At 39.6% G+C, this 20,590-nt stretch overlaps 1 protein-coding gene across 3 annotated transcripts in view; it reads right to left on the bottom strand.

Annotated features, from left to right (window-relative positions):
- HTR4 (5-hydroxytryptamine receptor 4) overlaps window positions 1–20,590 on the bottom strand; it is a 322,803-nt gene that overhangs the window by 158,309 nt on the left and 143,904 nt on the right. The window lies entirely within an intron of this gene.

The following is a 20,590-nucleotide window of genomic DNA, read 5'->3' as shown; positions in this document are numbered from 1 at the left end:
TCTGCATTAGGACACTAGTTGGTGAAAACAGGTAACTGCATTGTTATGATTAAAATAGTACACTGCCTAAAATGGTCAGCCATCTTGTTTCCTATGAGGATTTTTCAGATTGTTTTTTTAAAAAACCCTTTTTGAGGATGGATAAATCTCTGAGAATCTAGTAAACTCCTGAGAACCCTCTTCCTAGAAAAAAAAAATAGATGTGCATGTACATACATACACACTTTCTGGGGAGCCCGTAATTCCTTGAGGCCCCTCCATGAACCCCAGGCTAAGAACTCACAATTGAAGAGGAATCAACTTTCAAACTACTGTAAGTTCCTCTAGCATAGACCCTCAGAAGACCTTATACCCTTTAATGGATGGACACTCACTGATCTCCACCAAGTCAGCTCTCTGAACTGGCTGTGTAGTTTCAGTTTTCAGAAGAATTCCTATATTTTTCACCACATTTGTTCTAAAACATGGTGAACCAGAGAATGTAGGGGTGGATCTCAGTCTGTTTCTTTTGGGGTTACCCTAAGCAAAACCCTTTCTCCTTCTAACTTCATCCTCTACTTCTCAATAAACAGAAGGGATTGGAAGAGATGATCTCTGGGTTTACTTCTAGCTCTGACATTCTATAATTCCATCTGCTGGTTTTCCAATAAAATTTTACAGGGAAGAAACTGTAAATCTGTTTATCTACATAAAACCATGAAACTCAGCCTGGGCCCTTGGATTCCTTGGTCAGGGTGAACCAAACATATATGCCTGGCAGCCAGGAAAAGAATGGCAGGCCACCAGAGCTGGAAAGGACATGGATTTCTCTGTGTTTTTCAAAGTTTATTCTTTAAAGCCTCTAAGATTAACAAGGGCTCCCAAGGGCACTTCTGGGTTTGTGACAGGTATGAGGAAGGCTCAGCCTACAGGACTCAATCCCCTACTCTGATCTCAAGCAAAGCACTTCTGTCTACTTCTATCTCTTTTACATTTTGAATCTGGAATAATCTTTTATTTGAAGTACATAAGTACAAAGCCCTAACTACTGAAGCGGCAGGGTTCCATCCTTTGTACTCCTCTATCTAAAATCATTCCTGAAGTGAGATGATGCGTGTGCACATCTATTTTTTTTCTAGGCAGATGATGATCAAGAGTTTACTAGATTCTCAAAGGGATACGATTACCCACCCTCAAAAACGGTTTAAAAAAACTGAAAATACTCATACTATTTTAATCATAACAATACAGTTACCTATTTTCACTAGCTAGTGTCCTAATGCAGATTGTATAAATAACCTATGTTTCTGGAAGGAGCAAAAAATAACAGATTAACATCCATTCCCATTGCTTAAAAGTCTGTTCACTAGAGATTTCCAAAGTTATAAAGTCTAGGCCTTTCCCACACTCATATCACCTACCTGACATCTCAACTTGTATGATTAAAAAGCATTTCAAACTAAACCCTTCATTTCCCACTCCAGCACAAAAACCTACTCCTCCCCTAGTATTCTCCATCTCAGTAAATGGCTCCACTATTTATCCAGTCGCACAGATAAAACACATTTTTTCACACCCTACAATCAAACTATCAGCAAACTCACTCCCTCTGCTTTGAAAATGATTCCTCAATCTGACTTATTTTCATTACCTCCAAAACCAGCACTGGTCCAAGCCACCATCTCCTTTCCCAACTGGTGTCCTAACTACTCTCCTAACTTTCCTAACTGGTCTCCTGCTAGCTCCACTATCATCTCTTCTCCCCATGGTAGCCAGAATATTTTCTAAATGGAAGTCAGATCATTTCTTGCCTATATAAAATTCTAGTGGCTTTCTGTCATGCTTAAAATAAAATCCAAACTCCTTATCATGATCTGGTCCCAGCTCCTCTCCAACTCAACGTTAGCCATGCCCCACCCCCTCACCACCTTTGAACTCTTTGGTTTTGTGTCTTTCCTTGACCATCACAGTAGGCTCTCACCTCAGAGCCTTTTCACTTGTTTCCTCTCCCTGGAATGCTACCATGTAAATCACTCCCTTACTTCCTTAGGGACACAGGAAATAAGGCTGTCACTTCCCTGACCATCTAAATAAAATTTCAGACCTCATTTTCTGAAAGTTTCCGTCCTCTGTATCCACTCTATTTTTTTCTTCTTCGTACACACCTTATATATACGCCATTGCTTCTTTAGTAGTGATCTATCTCTCTTACTAAAATATAAGGTTCAAGAGGGCATAGTTATATCTTGATCACTATTATAACCTCAGTGCCTAGAAAAATGCCTAAAGTATTCTCTTCATAGATATTTCTTGAGTCAACTAAGTAGTTAATTCGTTTTGCAAATGAGGAAACTGAGGTTTGAGAGCTTGTGACTTTCCCTCTGGGAGGTAGTATATGAACCACTCCAGAATAAATACTGTAATTTTTAAAAGTATCAAAAACCAGTTCATCTTATTTATTTACTCTTTACTAAGTATTAACAAGTGCCAAATCCTGTCCTTTTCGTTCTCCTCCAACCTCTGAGACTTTATGTCTATTGTTAGATGAAAAGACTAAGGGTCAAAGAGGTTAACTGACTTGCCAAAGTCACACAGCTAGCACTTAACCAAACTGAGAATTCAATCCAGGGTTGTGAATTCTGAAACTCAAGCTTTATCTTGCATAGCTTTTGTCATCCTATCACACTTCCTCCCACTGTTAACAAGGGAAACTCCTCATGAAACTGAATATTTGCTTTAATTTTCTGCTGACCATTTATTTCCTCTTTCTCTGAGAACAGTGCCTTGATTTTCCTTTGTGGAATGCCTCCCCTGCCTCAATCCCACTGATGAGCACATGACCAGGACTGGCCAATCAGAATAGTCCATTCTCTAGCCACAAGGATTCATTAACTCACCAGCTAGACTGTAAAGCCAGCCCTGGGATTTTTGCTAGAAAGAGCCTGTCTTTCCCCTGCTGTAGCTAAACTGATAGACTTTCAATTTAAAGCTGCTGGTGGCCATCAGTGCCACTTTGTGGGGAGAGCTTTTCTGAAAACGAAGCTAACATCCAAAGGAAAACAGAGTTGCAACACTGAGAATGCCGAGTCCTGATGAGATAATTTGAGGCTTAAGGTCTAGCAGTGTCTTAAGACAGTTTTATACTTAAACTTCCCAATTATATTGAGCCAAAAAATTCTTTTTTCCTCTGTAAGCCAATCTGAGTTGGGTTCCAACCATTATTTGAAACAAACAAAAAAATCCTTAGTTATATACAAGAAAATCCACATTGTATTTGTATACAGATGAGAAGGAAGAAAAGCTGGAAGTAAGGAAAACAGTTAAAAGCTAGCTAAAGTTCATTCATTGAAACTGCATTTGAAAATGTTACAACATGGGGAAAATCATATATTCATAGCAATGTACATTGTTATATTTTGATCATGGAAACTCAATGAGCAAATTTAAAATGACTGCCATTTAACAAGCCAGTGAGAACATGCATTTTGTTAGAGATAAAGGAACAGTAACAAAAGAGAAGCTGGTGATTAGTACTTATCCTGAATTGATTCATCGATTATAGTCTGCTATTTTCTGCCGTGCTCACCAGGGATATCTAATCTGAGCTGTGATTATAGGGACACCACTTGCTGGGAAGACTGCTCAGAGTGACAGGTGTGTGCAAGGAACCATGCTTTTATGTTGCATACTTATATTTCTGACTCCTTAACAAAATACTACCCAGTTAATTAAAAGTACAATCAACTGAGAGCATCTCCCATGCTCAGATATAAGCTATATAATATCCCTTCTAAAAGTTCTAATTTGAAATTCAATTAGACCTCGTGTGCATATGGTACACGTGCATGTGTGTGTATGTGTGTGTTTTAATGATAGTCATGCTGTATCCTTATCTCCTTCAGAGAAACACTCCTAGATCATCATAATCAGAAAAAAAGCACAGCAAGTCCTGGGAAAGGGGTGGAAGAGGGAGCCAAATAAACCCTTCTACCATGTGAGGTACAAATGAAGGTCTCAGTATTATCTCAGCAATAGGACATCAGGTCACTAATTACTCAAAACACTTTATCTGTCACAAAAGTAAAGCAACATACAACTCCATCAGATTCCTTGGAGCTTCTTTTCCTTGTTGGATACATTGAGACTGATCTTTCCTCAAAAGGGGAGGAGAAGGAGGAGGAAGAGGTGAAATTCTTTATGCCACCAAATGCTGATTCCAACCCTTAGTTTTTCTGGCTTACAAATTTTAAAAAACTAAAGGGCAAACCCCGAAGGTAAGCACACCCCATCTTTACCCTTGTTCTTTTACTCAGAATACTCTGAAAGATTGCTGTGGAACAGCTGTTAATGGTTAACAGAAGGTGTGTAGTTGCATCTCTATTATGAGAAGTGTGAGCACAGGGCTCACCTGTAAATAGTCCCCACCTATTGGAGTGAAATATTGATGTAGTTTGGTACAGTGCCAACATCTGCCAACTTGGAGCTATGTCATAACCTCAGTTTGCTTTGCTGCACTTCGGTTTTTTTCCTTTGGTTTTGGCCGCATGGGCGGATATTCATGCATAACTGTGCATGGATTGACCACGTTTCTTTATAGAGTATGCCTACATGGGTTAAATTTCTACATCAAAGGGCATATTCCAATACCTTTGTTTTGGACAAGTGTCAGGAATAAGTAAAACATTATTTATCTTAATTGCCAAATTGAGGGTGGGAGCTTGGCACAATGGAAGGAACACTGGACCAGGAGTCACTTAGCTTGACCCGCTACTAACTCACTGTTCCTATTCTTAAGCAAGTCTGTTCATCAGTCTAGGTCTCAACTGTCCCAACTGTAGAATCAACTAGGCCAGAGAGTACTGGACAGGGTGAACAAAGGGAGAAATTTCAAGGAATTAGAACTTCTCGGAAGTTAAAGGAAATTTTGAAAAGGTGAGTTGCTTGTCATTAGAGGCATTTAGGCAGCTTGTGGGTAATTATTTAAGGATGTCTAAACAAGAAATGTGATTCTGGTGACTGATAAGGTTTCTTCCAATGCTAAAACTGTAGGACCGTGATAGTCTGTGTTCTGCTCAAATCCCCAGCAAAAGACCAAGTGTTTTGAATGATTTTCCAAATTAAAAAAATGTATGATCAATTCACATATACTGTCCCAAACAGGCTCCATCTCCTGAGCATGATCACAGACATTTCGGAACAGGTGGGACTAAAAGAAGAGCAATGTAATGTGCAATTAACTAAAGCCAGATATTCGCTAAGAGTTAGCTGTCAAATGCTTGTTGTTGGCCTCATCACCTCATTACCCTAACTCACTACCAGCCATATGTACCAAAACAGCCAATCTCACCAGGATCAAACACACAAGCATTCCCCCAAATAGTCTTCTGCATCCCATGGTGATCATGATTTCCTAGTAACCTTCACTGTGATAAAAACTCTTGGATCATCTGAAAAATTGCAACCGTGCAAATTCTCACTAAATGGAAGAAAAAGAGCCCTCTTCTTAGCTATTTACTATGACTTTGTTTTCTGGGAAATATTTGGAATTTATAGGATGTTATTTCACCTTTTTTTTTTTTTTACTTCAATCAGCTGATCATACCCTCTAAAAGAATTTCTCTCTGTAAATTAGTCCTGAAAACATTTACATTATTTGTTTATCTAGACACTAAGTGATGGTAGTTCACAAGTGCAAATGCATATAAACCATGAAAAAAAAGAGTCTGTATTCCAGGAGCTGGATCTTCTTTGCAAGTGTCTCTTTCTAGGGGGCTGGTAGTCAAAATGCCACTTGTGCTAAGTCATCTAGAAAGATTTAGTCTAAATAAAAACCTTCTAGCTGTTTCATTTCCATAACTGAAAATCCAAACAGATGCCAACTCAGTTACACTTAAGGGACCACCATGCTAATATATACAATGAGCATGCAAAATGGCTTTTAATTTTTTTCAAAATAATTAAGAATATTCTTTCTAGGTAAGAAAACATTTCTCAGCTATAGTCCCTTTATTAAAAAACTGATATTGAAAACAGCCCTTAACCAATGAAAGAATATTTAAGAGGCATACCCATTCTACCTCTGGGGAAAAAATGGATTACAGGAAATGTAAAGGAGGAATATGAACTTCCATTTCATGTAGAACTGAATGGAGTATATCTACAGCATTTCTAGAAATCATATTTTTTTAAGGTATAGACCCCCACCACCCCCAAATAACATGATGAGGACTGTGAGGTTACAAGAAATCAGATCCAATTAAATGTGGATCTGGATATTTCCTGAAGAAAAAAAGAAGATTCAAGTCATTTATTTATATATTTATTTTTCTGATCACTTGATTAATGTCCCACTCCCAATATGGCCACAGGTTCTACATGGAAAGAGACACAGTACGCGACCAGTATTTTTGAATGAATGGCATGACATGATATGAAAGTTCAACTTCATAATTAGAGAAGCAAGTAGCCTTGTCTTTGTGTTGCCAAAGGGGAGATAGTGGGAGTCTCAAGAGAAGTTTGAACCGCATTATGAGGTAAATCATCTGACATCAGAGCTGTCCAATTGTTGACCTGTGTGCCTTGGCAAGTAACAAGGTCCACCTCAGTGGGAGGCTCAAACAGAAGCCAGAAAACCATCCGTCAGTCACGTTTGAGGGGACGAAGCAAGTCTTGGATGATTCTGAATTCTGATGAAATCCAGGAATGCAGCAAGAGCAGAACTAAATAAGAGACTGTTTACTGTAGAGCAGTGGTTCTCAAGTTTAAGCATGCATAAGAATCACCTGGAGGCTTGTTAAAACACAATGGCTGAGTCCTACCCCCAAGTTTCTGATTCAGTAAGTTTAGAATGAATAATTTGCATTTCTAACAAATGCCCAGGTATTGCTGATGCTGCTGTTCTTGGGATGACTCCTTAAGGTAAAACATAGATCTCCCAAAGTTTTCTCATGTCTCCTGGAGAAAGCACATGATATTAGGCAATAGGTGGATAGAAGTACCATTGGATCATATGGTAAAAAAATGTGTTTATTCATTTTCTTTTTTAATCACTGTTGTTTACACTGAAGAAAAGGATTCATATATGTGTTAGCTTATCTTCGAGTCCTTCCTGATATTTGGTAATCTCTCTTTTATAATAAAAAACAGGTTGAAGGTTCACAGTCTTTTGTTAGAAACACTACTGTCTTACTGGGGTCCCCCTAAGAAGCAGATCTTGAGGTGAGGATTAAATAGATGCACATAGTTGATTTGGCAGGTGCAGGTACACTGGCAGGGAAGTAATGATACAGGAAAGAGGATGAAAGGCAGCTTATAAGACACTGAAGCTTAATCCCACAGGGAACTTCTGGGAAACAGTGTAAAACGTATGCCTCAGAATTATCCTGGACAAATGGGGAGGGAACTGGGGTACTGATACTCCCACAGACATTATGTATTGCTTAAGAGCTGTCCACAGGGGGACATGGATTCCCAGGCATCTCCAGTCCATTCTGCTTGTGAGAAAGGTTGATTTCAGCAGACTGAGGGCAGCCCTCCAAAAATTATGTTGGTTCATCATTGGAAGTCAGGATGGTATACACAGAAATGGTAAGGGGATCTGTGGGAAAATGGGAGGAACAGTTGATAGTATCTGCTCCAACTATTTAGCTGAAATCTGATACATTGTGTTTTTTGCATTTGTTTTTTACAGTTACCTTCCATCTCTTGCAATTGGTACTGGTTTCCACTTATAATTTTCTTTCTCTGTAAAATAAATTTATTTAAGGAAAACTAATTGATCTAAAGAAAAGTGCTATGTAGATAATGCTCCAGATGCTTGCATGAGAAGGTGGCAAGAATCACAAGGGTAGTACTCAAATGACTGAAGTTTGGGAAATGCTAGCATAGTGGTTTAAAGCAGAGATTGGCAGTTGTTTTTTTGTTTTTTGTTTTCTGTAAAGGGCCATTTAGCAAATGTTTTAGGCTTTTTCAAGCATCAGATCATTATCACAGCTACTCAACTCTGGTGTTATAGTATGAAAACAGCCATAGACAATACATAAATGAATGAGCATGACTGTTTTCCAATAAAATTTATTTGTGGACACTGAATTTGAATCTCATATAATTTTCACTTGTCACAAAATAGTATACTTCTTTAGATTTTTTTCAACAATTACAAAATGTAAAAACCATTCTGAGCTCGCAGGCCAGTCAAAAACAGGCAGCCAATCAGATAGTTTGCCAGCCCCTGATTCAAGGCATCAATTACCAGTATGCCCTTGGACAAATTACTTACTTTTCTTAGCCTCAGTGGCCTCATCTGTATAACAGGGGTAAGCATAATACCAATATTACAAGGTTACTGCAAAAAATAAATGAAAATGAATACTTACAAAGCAGGTGCCCAGAAAGTTCACAATATAATGTTAGCCAGCTATTGTATCAAGGTGGTCTCCAGTTTGGCAGTGCCTCAGTCATTGGAGTCTATATGTTTCATACTCTACTTCTCCACAAAGGCAGCTAGGCACCTGGGGGCTGATCACCCCTACTTTGGGATGTGGTTACAGAAATTATTCTTCTTCTCTACAGAATAGGTCCCTGAAAGCTGAACCTGAAAATACCCAAAGGGTTTTGTCACCACCGATTTCAGAGGCCTGGAACTGGGAGCAGGTCAAGCCAAAATCTGCATTCCATCTAAATTAAGCTTCCAAATTAGTGTTTTGTATCTCGCAGAATTATGCTGCTGACAGTAGTGGTTCTCAAACATTCGAATACCTAAAAATCACTTGCAAAACTGCAGATTCAGGTGCCTCACTCAAAGAATATCTGAATCACCAGGTCCAGGAATCTGCATTTTAACAAATGTCTCAGTGATTCTGGTGCAGCAGAATTCATGGACAGCAGTTTGGAAAACACATCAAGGTTGGACTGCAATCCACCAGGTGAGCACGCCCTTCTGAAATCCTCTTTAATTGTTTTCCTGTATCTGTTTAAATGCCTCATCAGCTGAGAGACCAGGATTACAGTATTTGCTATGCATGCCAAAAGAAAAGTCTCCGCCAGCATATATACCTCTTCTGTCCTCACTCTTTTCTATTTCTCCTGAACCTCCTGGAGTAGAAAGCAGTGTATACAGAACTCTCTACTTCAGATATCATGTGCTGATTATCATATACAATTAAGGACGCCAGTGCAATCTCAAAGGACGTGTGCTATTTAGAGCTTAGATGTAAATTCTTGGGCAGAAGCTGCATCTTTACTGGACTAATAAGATGTTACCTCCCAAAAGGCTGCTGCCCACAGTTTCCTACCAATAGTTCCCCAAAAAACCTCTTGGAAAATATAAAACCAAACCATAGATTTTAAAGGGGCCCACTTAACACAGAAGAGAAGACTCCTGGGGAAGAAGGAGGAGAGGAGTAATGACATGTTTCTGTAACTGATATTTGTTTAACACATACTAAGTACCAAATTTTTCACATGCATTGCCTCATTTCATCTTCACATCATGCTACAAAGGAGTACTACAATTATACCATTTCACAGACAAGGAAACTGAGGCATAGAAAGAAGATGTTATCCAAGGCCACACCAGAGCTCAGACCTTTCAACCATTAAGTTATACCATAAAGGATCCAGATCAACTTTTCCAGTTCAGTTTTATTAATTAGATATTTATGTAGCTCATCAAAACTTACAGAATGTCTACTGCCACCTGAAAGAGAATAATTTTTTTTACGAAAGCCCAACTTTGTTCATAGCAGTATGTGACACTGAGTTCCTCATTTTGCTTCCATAAGCACAAAGTCTCCAGCTGTTCAACATGTTTAAGATATCCAGCCCACCTGTCTTGCATATCTGCTATAACTCATGAAGTTCAAATAAGATAACACATGTGAAAGTTCTCTGAACACTGTAAAAAGTTATCTAGAATGATAATTTCCCAGCCTATCATTTCCACAAATTATTTTAAAATGTTGAGAAGGAAGAGTGTTTTGCAAAATCATCTGTGTCAAAACAGGTTTTCCAGAGATTTGGTAGGTTGTAAAGTACCTATATTTGTGAAGCAGAAGAAACACTGCTTCTACGTGGAAAGTAGACTATCACGGCTCAATGCAATGGAAATTTCAGGAGCTTGAGAATCAGATGACCTGGGTGCTGGTCATTGCCCTGCCACTAAGTGACCCTGAGTGAGTCTTTCTTTCTCCCCTTCCAGGAGATACAATGCTGCTTGGCGGTTAAGAAAATGGTTTGGGGGAGTCAGAGCAACAGCATTAAATCCACTACCTCCTCAGGAATGACGTTAGGCAAGTCATGCCACCTGTCTTGGTCTCAGTTTCCCAGTGATAAAAACGAGAATTAGAAACAACAGCTTAAGAGAGACCTTCAAGATGGCAGAGGAGTAAGACATGGAGATCACCTTCCTCCCCACAAATACATCAAAAATGAGGAAGAGCTCCTACAGAACACCTACTGAACGCTGGCAGAAGACCTCAGACTTCCCAAAAGGCAAGAAACTCCCCACGTACCTGGGTAGGGCAAAACAAAAAAGAATAAACAGAGACAAAAGAATAGGGATGGGACCTGAACCTCAGAGAAGGAGCTGTAAAGGAGGAAAAGATTCCACACACTAGGAAGCCCCTTCACTGGTGGAGACAGGGGTGGGAGGGGGAGGAGGAGGAAGCTTTGGAGCCACAGAGGACAGCGCAGCAACAGGGGTGCAGAGCGCAAAGCGGAGAGAGTCCCACACAGAGGATCGGTGCCGACCAGCCCTCACCAGCCTGAGAGGCTTGTCTGCTCACCTGCCGGGGCGGGCGGGGGCTGGGAGCTGAGGCTCGGGCTTCGGAGGTCAGATCCCAGGGAGAGGACTGGGGTTGGCTGCGTGAACACAGCCTGAAGGGGGCTAGTGAGCCACAGCTAGCCGGGAGGTAGTCCGGGAAAAAGTCTGGACCTGCCTAACAGGCAAGAGACCATTGCTTCGGTGTGCACGAGGAGAGGGGATTCAGAGCACCACCTAAATGAGCTCCAGAGATGGGCGCGAGCCATGTCTATCAGCGCAGACACCAGAGACAGGCATGGGACGTTAAGGCTGCTGCTGCAACCACCAAGAACCCTGTGTGCGAGCACAGGTCACTATCCACACCTCCCCTCCCGGGAGCCTGTGCTGCTCACCAGTGCCAGGGTCCCGTGATCCAGGGACAACTTCCTCGGGAGAACACAAGGCACACCTCAGGCTGATACAATGTCATGCCAGCCTCTGCAGCTGGAGGCTCACCCAACATCCGTACCCCTCCTTCCCCCTGGCCTGAGTGAACCAGAGCCCCCTAATCAGCGGCTACTTTAACCCCGTCCTGTCTGGGCGGGTAACAGATGCCCTCAGGCGACCTACACGCAAAGGCAGGGGCAAATCCAAAGGTGAAACTCAGGAGCTGTGCAAACAAAGAAGAGAAAGGGAAATTTCCCCCAGCAGCCTCAGGAGCAGAGGATTAAATCTCCACAATCAACTTTGATGTACCCTGCATCGGTGGAATACCTGAATAGATAACGAAACATCCCACAATTGAGGTGGTGGACTTTGGGAGCAACTGTAGACTTGGGGTTTGCTGTATGCGCCTGACTGGTTTCTGGTTTTATGTTTATCTTAGTTTAGTATTTAGAGCTTATTATCATTGGTAGATTTCTTTATTGATTTGGTTGCTCTCTTCCTTTTTTTTCATATATAGACATATATTTTTTTTTTCTTTTTCTCTTTTTGTGAGTGTGCATGTGTATGCTTCTTTGTGTGATTTTCTCTATATAGCTTTGCTTTTTACCATTTGCCCTAGGGTTCTGTCTATCCATTTTTTTGTTTTTTGCTTTTTGGTTTTTTAGTATAGTTTTTAGCACTTGTTATCATTGGTGGATTTGTTTTTTGGTTTGGTTGCTTTTTTCTTTCCCTTTTTTAATTACTTTTTAATTTTTTTATTTCTAATAATTTACTTAAATTTTCTATTTTAATTATTTTATTTTATTTATTTGCATTCTTTCTTTCTTTTATTCTCCTTTTCTTCTGAGCCGTGTAGCTGACAGGGTCTTGGTGCTCTGGCTGGGTGTCAGGCCTGTGTCTCTGAGGTGGGAGAGCTGAGTTCAAGACACTGGTCCACCAGAGACCTCCTGGCCCCACATAATATCAAACAGCAAAAGCTCTCCCAGAGATCTCCATCTCAAAGCTAAGACCAAGCTCCACTCAACAACCAGTAAACTACAGTGCTGGACACCCTATGCCAAACAACTAGCAAGACAGGTACACAACCCCACCCATTAGAGAGGCCGCCTAAAATCATAATAAGGTCACAGACACCCCAAAACACACTACCGGACATGGTCCTGCCCACCAGAAAGACAAGATCCAGCCTCATCCACCGGAACACAGGCACCAGTCCCCTACAGCAGGAAGCCTACACAACCCACTGAACCAACCTTAGCCACTGGGGGCAGACACCAAAAAAAACGGGAACTACCAACCTGCAGCCTTTGAAAAGGAGACGCCAAACACAATAAATTAAGCAAAATTAAAAGAGAAACACACATCAGACGAAGGAGCAAGGTAAAAACCCACCCAACCAAACAAATGAAGAGGAAATAGGCAGTCCACCTGAAACAGAATTCAGAGTAATGATAGTAAAAATGATCCAAAATCTCAGAAATAGAATGGAGAAAATACAAGAAACATTTAACAAGGACCTAGAAGAACTAAAGAGCAAACAATGATGAACAACACAATAAATGAAATTAAAAATTCTCTAGATGGAATCAAGAGTGGAATAACTGAGGCAGAAGAACGGATAAGTGACCTGGAAGATAAAATAGTGGAAAAAACTACCACAGAGCAGAATAAAGTAAAAGAATGAAAAGAATTGAGGACAGACTCAGAGACCTCTGGGACAACATTGAAAACACCAACATTCAAATTATAGGCGTCCCAGAAGAAGAGAAAAAGAAAGGGACTGAGAAATTATTTGAAGAGATTATAGTTGAACACTTCCCTAATATGGGAAAGGAAATAGTCAAGGAAGCGCAGAGAGTCCCATACAGGATAAATCCAAGGAAAAACATACCAAGACACATATTAATCAAACTATCAAAAATTAAAAACAAAGAAAAAATACTAAAAGCAGCAAGGGAAAAGCAACAAATACCATACAAGCGAATCCCCATAAGGTTAACAGCTGATCTTTCAGCAGAAACTCTGCAAGCCAGAAGGGAGTGGCAGGACATATTTAAAGTGATGAAAGGGGAAAATCTACAATCAAGTTTACTCTACCCAGCAAGGGTCTCCTTCAGATTCGATGGAGAAATTAAAACCTTTACAGACAAGCAAAAGCTAAGAGAATTCAGCACCACCAAACTAGCTTTACAACAAATGCTAAAGGAACTTCTCTAGGCAGGAAACACAGGAGAAGAAAAAGACCTACAATAACAAACCCAAAACAATTAAGAAAATGGTAACAGGAACATACATATTGATAATTACCTTAAATGTAAATGGATTAAATGCTCCAACCAAATGATATATACTGGCTGAATGGATACAAAAACAAGACCCATATATATGCTGTCTACCAGAGACCCACTTCAGACCTAAGGACACATACAGACTGAAAGTGAGGGGATGGAAAAATATATTCCATGCAAATGGAAATAAAAAGAAAGCTGCAGTAGCAATTCTCATATCACACAAAATACACTTTAAAATAAAGACTATTACAGGGCTTCCCTGGTGGCACAGTGGTTGAGAGTCCGCCTGCCGATGCAGGGGACACGGGTTTGTGCCCCAGTCCAGGAAGATCCCACATGCCACGGAGTGGCTGGGCCCACGAGCCATGGCCGCTGAGCCTGCGTGCCCGTGCTCTGCAACGGGAGAGGCCACAACAGTGAGAGGCCCGCATACCACAAAAAAAATAAATAAATAAAAAATAAAATAAAAACTATTACAAGAGACAAAGAAGGACACTACATAATGATCAAGGGATCGATCCAAGAAGAAGATATAACAACTGTAAACATTTATTCAGCCAACACAGGAGCACCTCAATTCATAAGGCAAATGCTAACAGCTATAAAAGGGGAAATCGACAGTAACACAATCGTAGGGGACTTTTAACACCCCACTTTCACCAATGGATAGATGATCCAAAATAAAAATAAATAAGGAAACACAAGCTTTAAATGATACATAAAACAAGATGAATTTAATTGATATTTATAGGATATTCAATCCAAAAACAACAGAATACACTTTTTTTTTTTTTTTTTTTTTTTTTTTTTTGCGGTACATGGGCCTCTCACTGTTGTGTCCCCTCCCGTTGTGAAGCACAGGCTCCGGACGCGCAGGCTCAGCGGCCATCGCTCACGGGCGTAGCCGCTCCGCGGCATGTGGGATCTTCCCAGACCAGGGCACGAACCCGTCCCCTGCATTGGCAGGCGGACTCTCAACCACTGCACCACCAGGGAAGCCCTAGAATACACTTTCTTCTCAAGTGCTCATGCAACATTCTCCAGGATAGATCATACCTTGGGTCACAAATCAAGCCACGGTAAATTTTCTTAAATTGAAATCATATCAAGTTTTTTTTTCTGACCACAACGCTATGAGACTAGATATCAATTACAGGAAATAATCTGTAAAAAATACAAACACATGGAGGCTAAACAGTACACTACTAAATAATGAAGAGATCACTGAAGAAATCAAAGAGGAAATCAGAAAGTACCTAGAAACAAATCACAATGAAAACACAATGACCCAAAACCTATGGATGCAGCAAAAGCAGTTGTAAGAGGGAAGTTTATAGCAATAAAATCTTACCTCAAGAAGCAAGAAAAATCTCAAATAAACAACCTAACCTTAACCTAAAGCAATCAGAGAAAGAAGAAAAAAAACCCCACAAAGTTAGAAGAAGGAAAGAAATCATAAAGATCAGATCAGAAATAAATGAAAAAGAAATGAAGGAAACAATAGCAGAGATCAATAAAACTAAAAGCTGGTTCTTTGAGAAGATAAACAAAATTATTAAACCATTAACCAGACTCATCAAGAAAAAAAGGGAGAAGACTCAAATAAACAATTAGAAATGAAAAAGGAGAAGTAACAACTGACACTGCAGACGTACAAAGGATCATGAGAGATTACTACAAGCAACCATATGCCATTAAAATGAACAAACCTGGAAAAAATGGACAAATTCTTAGAAAAGCACAACCTTCTGAGACTGAACCAGGAAGAAATAGGAAATAAAACAGACCAATCACAAGCACTGAAATTGAAACTGTGATTAAACATATTCCAACAAACAACAGCCCAGGACTGGATGGCTTCACAGGTGAAATCTATCAACATTTAGAGAAGAACTGATACATATCCTTCTCAAACTCGTCCAAAATATAGCAGAGGGAGGAACACTCCAAAACTCATTCTATGAGGCTACCATCACCCTGATACCAAAACCAGACAAAGATGTCACAAAGAAAGAAAACTACAGGCCAATATCACTGATGAACACAGATGCAAAAATCCTCAACAAAATATTAGCAGAATACTAGCAAAATACAAACAGAATCCAACAGCACACTAAAAAGATCATACACCATGATCAAGTGGGATTTATCCCAGGAATGCAAGGTTTCTTCAATATATGCAAATCAATCAATGTGATAAAACATATTAACAAATTGAAGGAGAAAAACCATATGATCATCTCAACAGATGCAGAAAAAGCTTTCAACAAAATTCAACAACCATTTATGATAAAAACCCTCCAGAAAGTAGGCACAGAGGGAACTTACCTCAACATAATAAAGGCCATATATAACAAACCCACAGCCAACATCGTTCTCAATATTGAAAAACTGAAACCTTTTCCTCTAAGATCAGGAACAAGACAAGGTTGCCCACTATCACCACTATTATTCAACATAGTTTTGGAAGTTTTAACCACAGCAATCAGAGAAGAAAAGGAAATAAAAGGAATCCAAATTGGAAAAGAAGAAGTAAAGCTGTCACTGTTTGCAGATAACAAGATAGTATACACAGAGAACCCTAAAGATGCTACCAGAAAACTACTAGAGCTAATCAATGAATCTGGTAAAGTAGTAGGACACAAAATTAATGCACAGAAATCTCTTGCATTCCTATACACTAATGATGAAAAATCTGAAAGAGAAATTATGGAAACACTCCCATTTACCACTGCAACAAGAAGAATAAAATACCTAGGAATAAACCTACCTGAGAGAAAAGACCTGTATACAGAAAACTATAAGACACTGATGAAAGAAATTAAAGATGATACAATCAGATGGAGAGATATACCATATTCTTGGACTGGAAGAATCAACACTATGAAAAGGACTATACTACCCAAAGCAATCTACAGATTCAATGCATTCCCCATCAAACTACCAGTGGCATTTTTCACAGAACTAGAACAAAAAATTTCACAGTTTGTATAGAAACACAAAAGACCCTGAATAGCCAAAGCAATCCTGAGAAAGAAAAACAGAGCTGGAGGAATCAGGCTCCCTGACTTCAGACTATATTACAAAGCTACAGTAATCATGACAGTATGGTACTGGCACAAAAAGAGAAATATATAGATCAATGGAACAGAATAGAAAGCCCAGAATAGAAAGCCCAGAGATAAACCCATGCACCTATGGTCACCTTATTTTTGATAAAGGAGGCAAGAATATACAATGGAGTATATGGTGCTCCATTGTAAGCCTCTTCAGTAAGTGGTACTGGGAAAACTGGACAGCTACATGTAAAAGAATGAAATTAGAACACTCCCTAACACCATACACAAAAGTAAACTCAAAATGGAATAAAGACCTAAATGTAAGGCCAGACACTATAAAACTCTTAGAGGAAAACATAGGCAGAATACTCTATGACATAAATCACAGCAAGATCTTTTTTGACCCACCTCCTGAAGAAATGGAAATAAAAACAAAAATAAACAAATGGGACTTAATGAAACTTCAAAGCTTTTGCACAGCAAAGGAAACCATAAACAAGTTGAAAAGACAACCCTCAGAATGGGAGAAAGTATTTGCAAATGAAGTAACTGACAAAGGTTTAATCTCTAAAATTTACAAGCAGCTCATGCAGCTCAATATCAAAAAAACAAACAACCCAATCCAAAAATGGGCAGAAGACCAAAGAAGACATACATATTACCAACAAATACATGAAAAGATGCTCAACATCACTAATCATTAGAGAAATGCAAATCAAAACTACTATGAGGTACCACCTCACACCGGTCAGAATGGCCATCATCAAAAAATCTACAAACAATAAATGCTGGAGACGATTTGGAGAAAAGGGAACCCTCTTGCACCTTTGGTGGGTATGTAAACTGATGGAGAACAGTATGGAGCTTCCTTAAAAAACTAAAAATAGAACTACCATACGACCCAGCAATCCTACTACTGGGCATATACCCTGAGAAAACCATAATTCAAAGAGTCATGGGGCTTCCCTGGGGGCGCAGTGGTTGAGAATATGCCTGCCAATGCAGGGGACACGGGTTTGAGCTCTGGTCTGGGAAGATCCCACATGCCACAGAGCAACTAGGCCCGTGAGCCACAACTACTGAGCCTGCGCATCTGGAGCCTGTGCTCCGCAACAAGAGAGGCCGCGACAGCGAGAGGCCCGCACACTGCAATGAAGAGTGGCCCCCACTTGCCGCAACTAGAGAAAGCCCTCGCACAGAAACGAAGACCCAACACAGCCAAAAATTAATTAATTAATTAATTAATTAATTTAAAAAAACCAAAAGAGTCATGTACCGCAATGTTCATTCCAGATCTATTTACAATAGCCAGGACATGGAAGCAACCTAAGTGTCCATCAACAGATGAATGGATAAAGAAGATGTGGCACATATATACAATGGAATATTACTCAGCCATAAAAAGAAATGAAATTGAGTTATTTGTAGTGAGGTGGATGGACCTAGAGTCTGTCATACAGAGTGAAGTAAGTCAGAAAGGGAAAAGCAAATAGTGTATGCTAACACATATACACATATATATGGAATGTAAAAAAAAAGGTTCTGAAGAACCTAGGGGAGGGACAGGAATAAAGACGCAGACATAGAGAATGGACTTGAGGACACAGGGAGGGGGAAGGGTAAGCTGGGACGAAGTGAGAGAGTGGCATGGACGTATATACACTACCAAATGTAAAATAGATAGCTAGTGGGAAGCAGCCGCATAGCACAGGAAGATCAGCTCGGTGCTTTGTGACCACCTAGAGGGGTGGGATAGGGAGGGTGGGAGGGAGATGCAAGAGGGAGGAGATACGGGGATATATGTATATGTGTAACTGATTCACTTTGTTATAAAGCAGAAACTAACACACCGTTGTAAAGCAATTATACTCCAATAAAGATGTTTAAAAAAATAAAAATAAAAAATTTTAAAAAAAGGAACAACAGCTTACTTTGAAATCATCCAAAAAATGAATTGCTGAATGGATAGAGGAGTGAATAGATAGTAATATGATAGAGCAAGTTAGTAAAATGTTAATTGTAGAACCTATGTGGTAAGTATATGGGTATTCACTATACAAGTCTTTCAACTTTTAAGTAGTTTTTTTACAATAAAATATTGGGAAATAAACCCCCAAAAAGGCAACAACAGGTTTGGTAGAAGAGTTGGATCAGATATAGAGCTCTCAGCAATGCTCATGGTAAGTGCTTTTCATATTTTAGAAATGATTATTTACTATAGAGGTAGAAGATGGGACAAGATGATAGATCCCTTCAGCTCGTACAACCTGTGAGTCAGAGCTGTGCTAGGTGAGCCAGAGGCATGACATGCATAAGCAGAGTGAGAAGCCAGGCCACGTGGCATAGAGACCAGATTGACAGGGAGGAGCCAGGATGCAGTCACAGAAGTATGAGAAACCAGGAAGTATGCACAAACGAAAGGTGCAGGACCCTACACAGGGAATGGTTAACATGGGGAGGACCTTGAAAACAAAGGCAAATGGCCATTATTACATGCCAAATTAATGTGTTTCTCTCTCAACTATCCCTTTGGCAGGAGACATGCATCAGATTTAGAGTCAAACCTGAGTTCAAATTCTGTCTCTGCCAACTAGGTATGTGACAACAGGAGATATTCATTCAAGCATCTTCTAGACCACTTTTACTAGGAATACCTACCACAATACAAGCATGAGCCCACGGCAACTACTCTTCTGCTATGACCTTGGGCCATCAGATCCTTTCTCTTGAGAGTTTGAACCAAGAGACACACTTGTGGGAATGTGTCATATTAACTGAAGAGCAATGGGGAGAAGATTGTGAATGCCTGCAACTGAGTTCTCCAGAGATGACCTGGTTTCTGTCCTTCCTGGGGTCTAGTTCCTTGATCTATGAGAAGCCCCATTATCCTTCCAATAAATTTCACTTTCTGTTTAAGCAAGCTAAAGTTGGCTTCTATTATGTATGAGGAAAAATATATATTTACTAATACAATTAGCTTTCTAATAATATAAGAGTTTATTTAAATTTCCAGGCCTTGGTTTCCTCATCTCTAAACAACAAAAACAAAAACCCCTCATCTCTCAGTGACTGATTGAAAAATTTAAAAAGACTAGGTGTAACAACTCCACAGTACAGAGTAAATATCCAATAAACATTATTTTAATTGCATCTGAGTTTCACAATAACTAAATCTTTCTGAGTAAGTACTCGGAGACACCTTGTTTAGGTGGAGGACGTGTGGTCATGCAAAAAGAGACTGATGCTGGCAGTCAAGAAGAAGGAAGGAGTTGACTGAGTTTGAAATTTGGTTTTAAAAGAAACTTTTCTGATTGAAATTAAAAAAAAAATTAATCAATTACATATTAATGTTTTGACTGGAGTTTCTGTTGGGTTTCTTCATTGTGCTGCTGATGATTCGAAAGGGAAAAATGTACAAAGCAACAGGAAGCAAAAGCTGGATGCACAGATAACATATATTTCTTAATCTCAGAAAGACTGGTCAGAATTTATCTGACAGTAGACAAGATATTAAAGTACTTTTTATTGGGATTATTCTGTGACTAATGAGGACTTTTATCACCCAAATTGAGTGGTAGGTGGAAGGAGGGAACAAGAAAAGATCTAAGATCATAACTATTAACTCAGAAGTATCACAGCTGAGAAAAAGAACACATTTTTCTGAAATTCAAAACAAGAGGCAAAGCTTAGACGCTTCGTGAGAGATGTCAATTAGCCCCTAGCAGTTATTGTCTTTCAATCTTGCTTTATTTATTGATTCTCCTAAATCCAAATATTTAGTTATCTTAAAAATAAGATATCTTTTTATTTAAAAAATTTCAAGTGGGTGAGTTGTGAGCTTTATTTGGTTATAGGGTCTTAACCATGTGGTTTTCAAATTGTGGTCCCTGGACCAGCAGCATCAGCATCATCTGAGAATCAGTTAGAAATGCAAATCCTCAGACCCCAACCCAGGAGCGCTGAATCAGAAACTCTAGGAGTGGGGATCAGCAATCTGTGTGTTGATATAGGGTCTTAAAGTCAACCTTCTTAGGGCTTGCCTTGGATCTTCAATATTAATGGTAATTGGTAAA

Source organism: Orcinus orca, chromosome 3, assembly GCF_937001465.1.
Source record: "Orcinus orca chromosome 3, mOrcOrc1.1, whole genome shotgun sequence".
NCBI classification, from domain to species: domain Eukaryota; kingdom Metazoa; phylum Chordata; class Mammalia; order Artiodactyla; family Delphinidae; genus Orcinus; species Orcinus orca.
The sequence above is the reverse complement of the archived record's forward strand: the minus strand, read 5'-3'. Positions and strand labels throughout refer to the sequence as shown.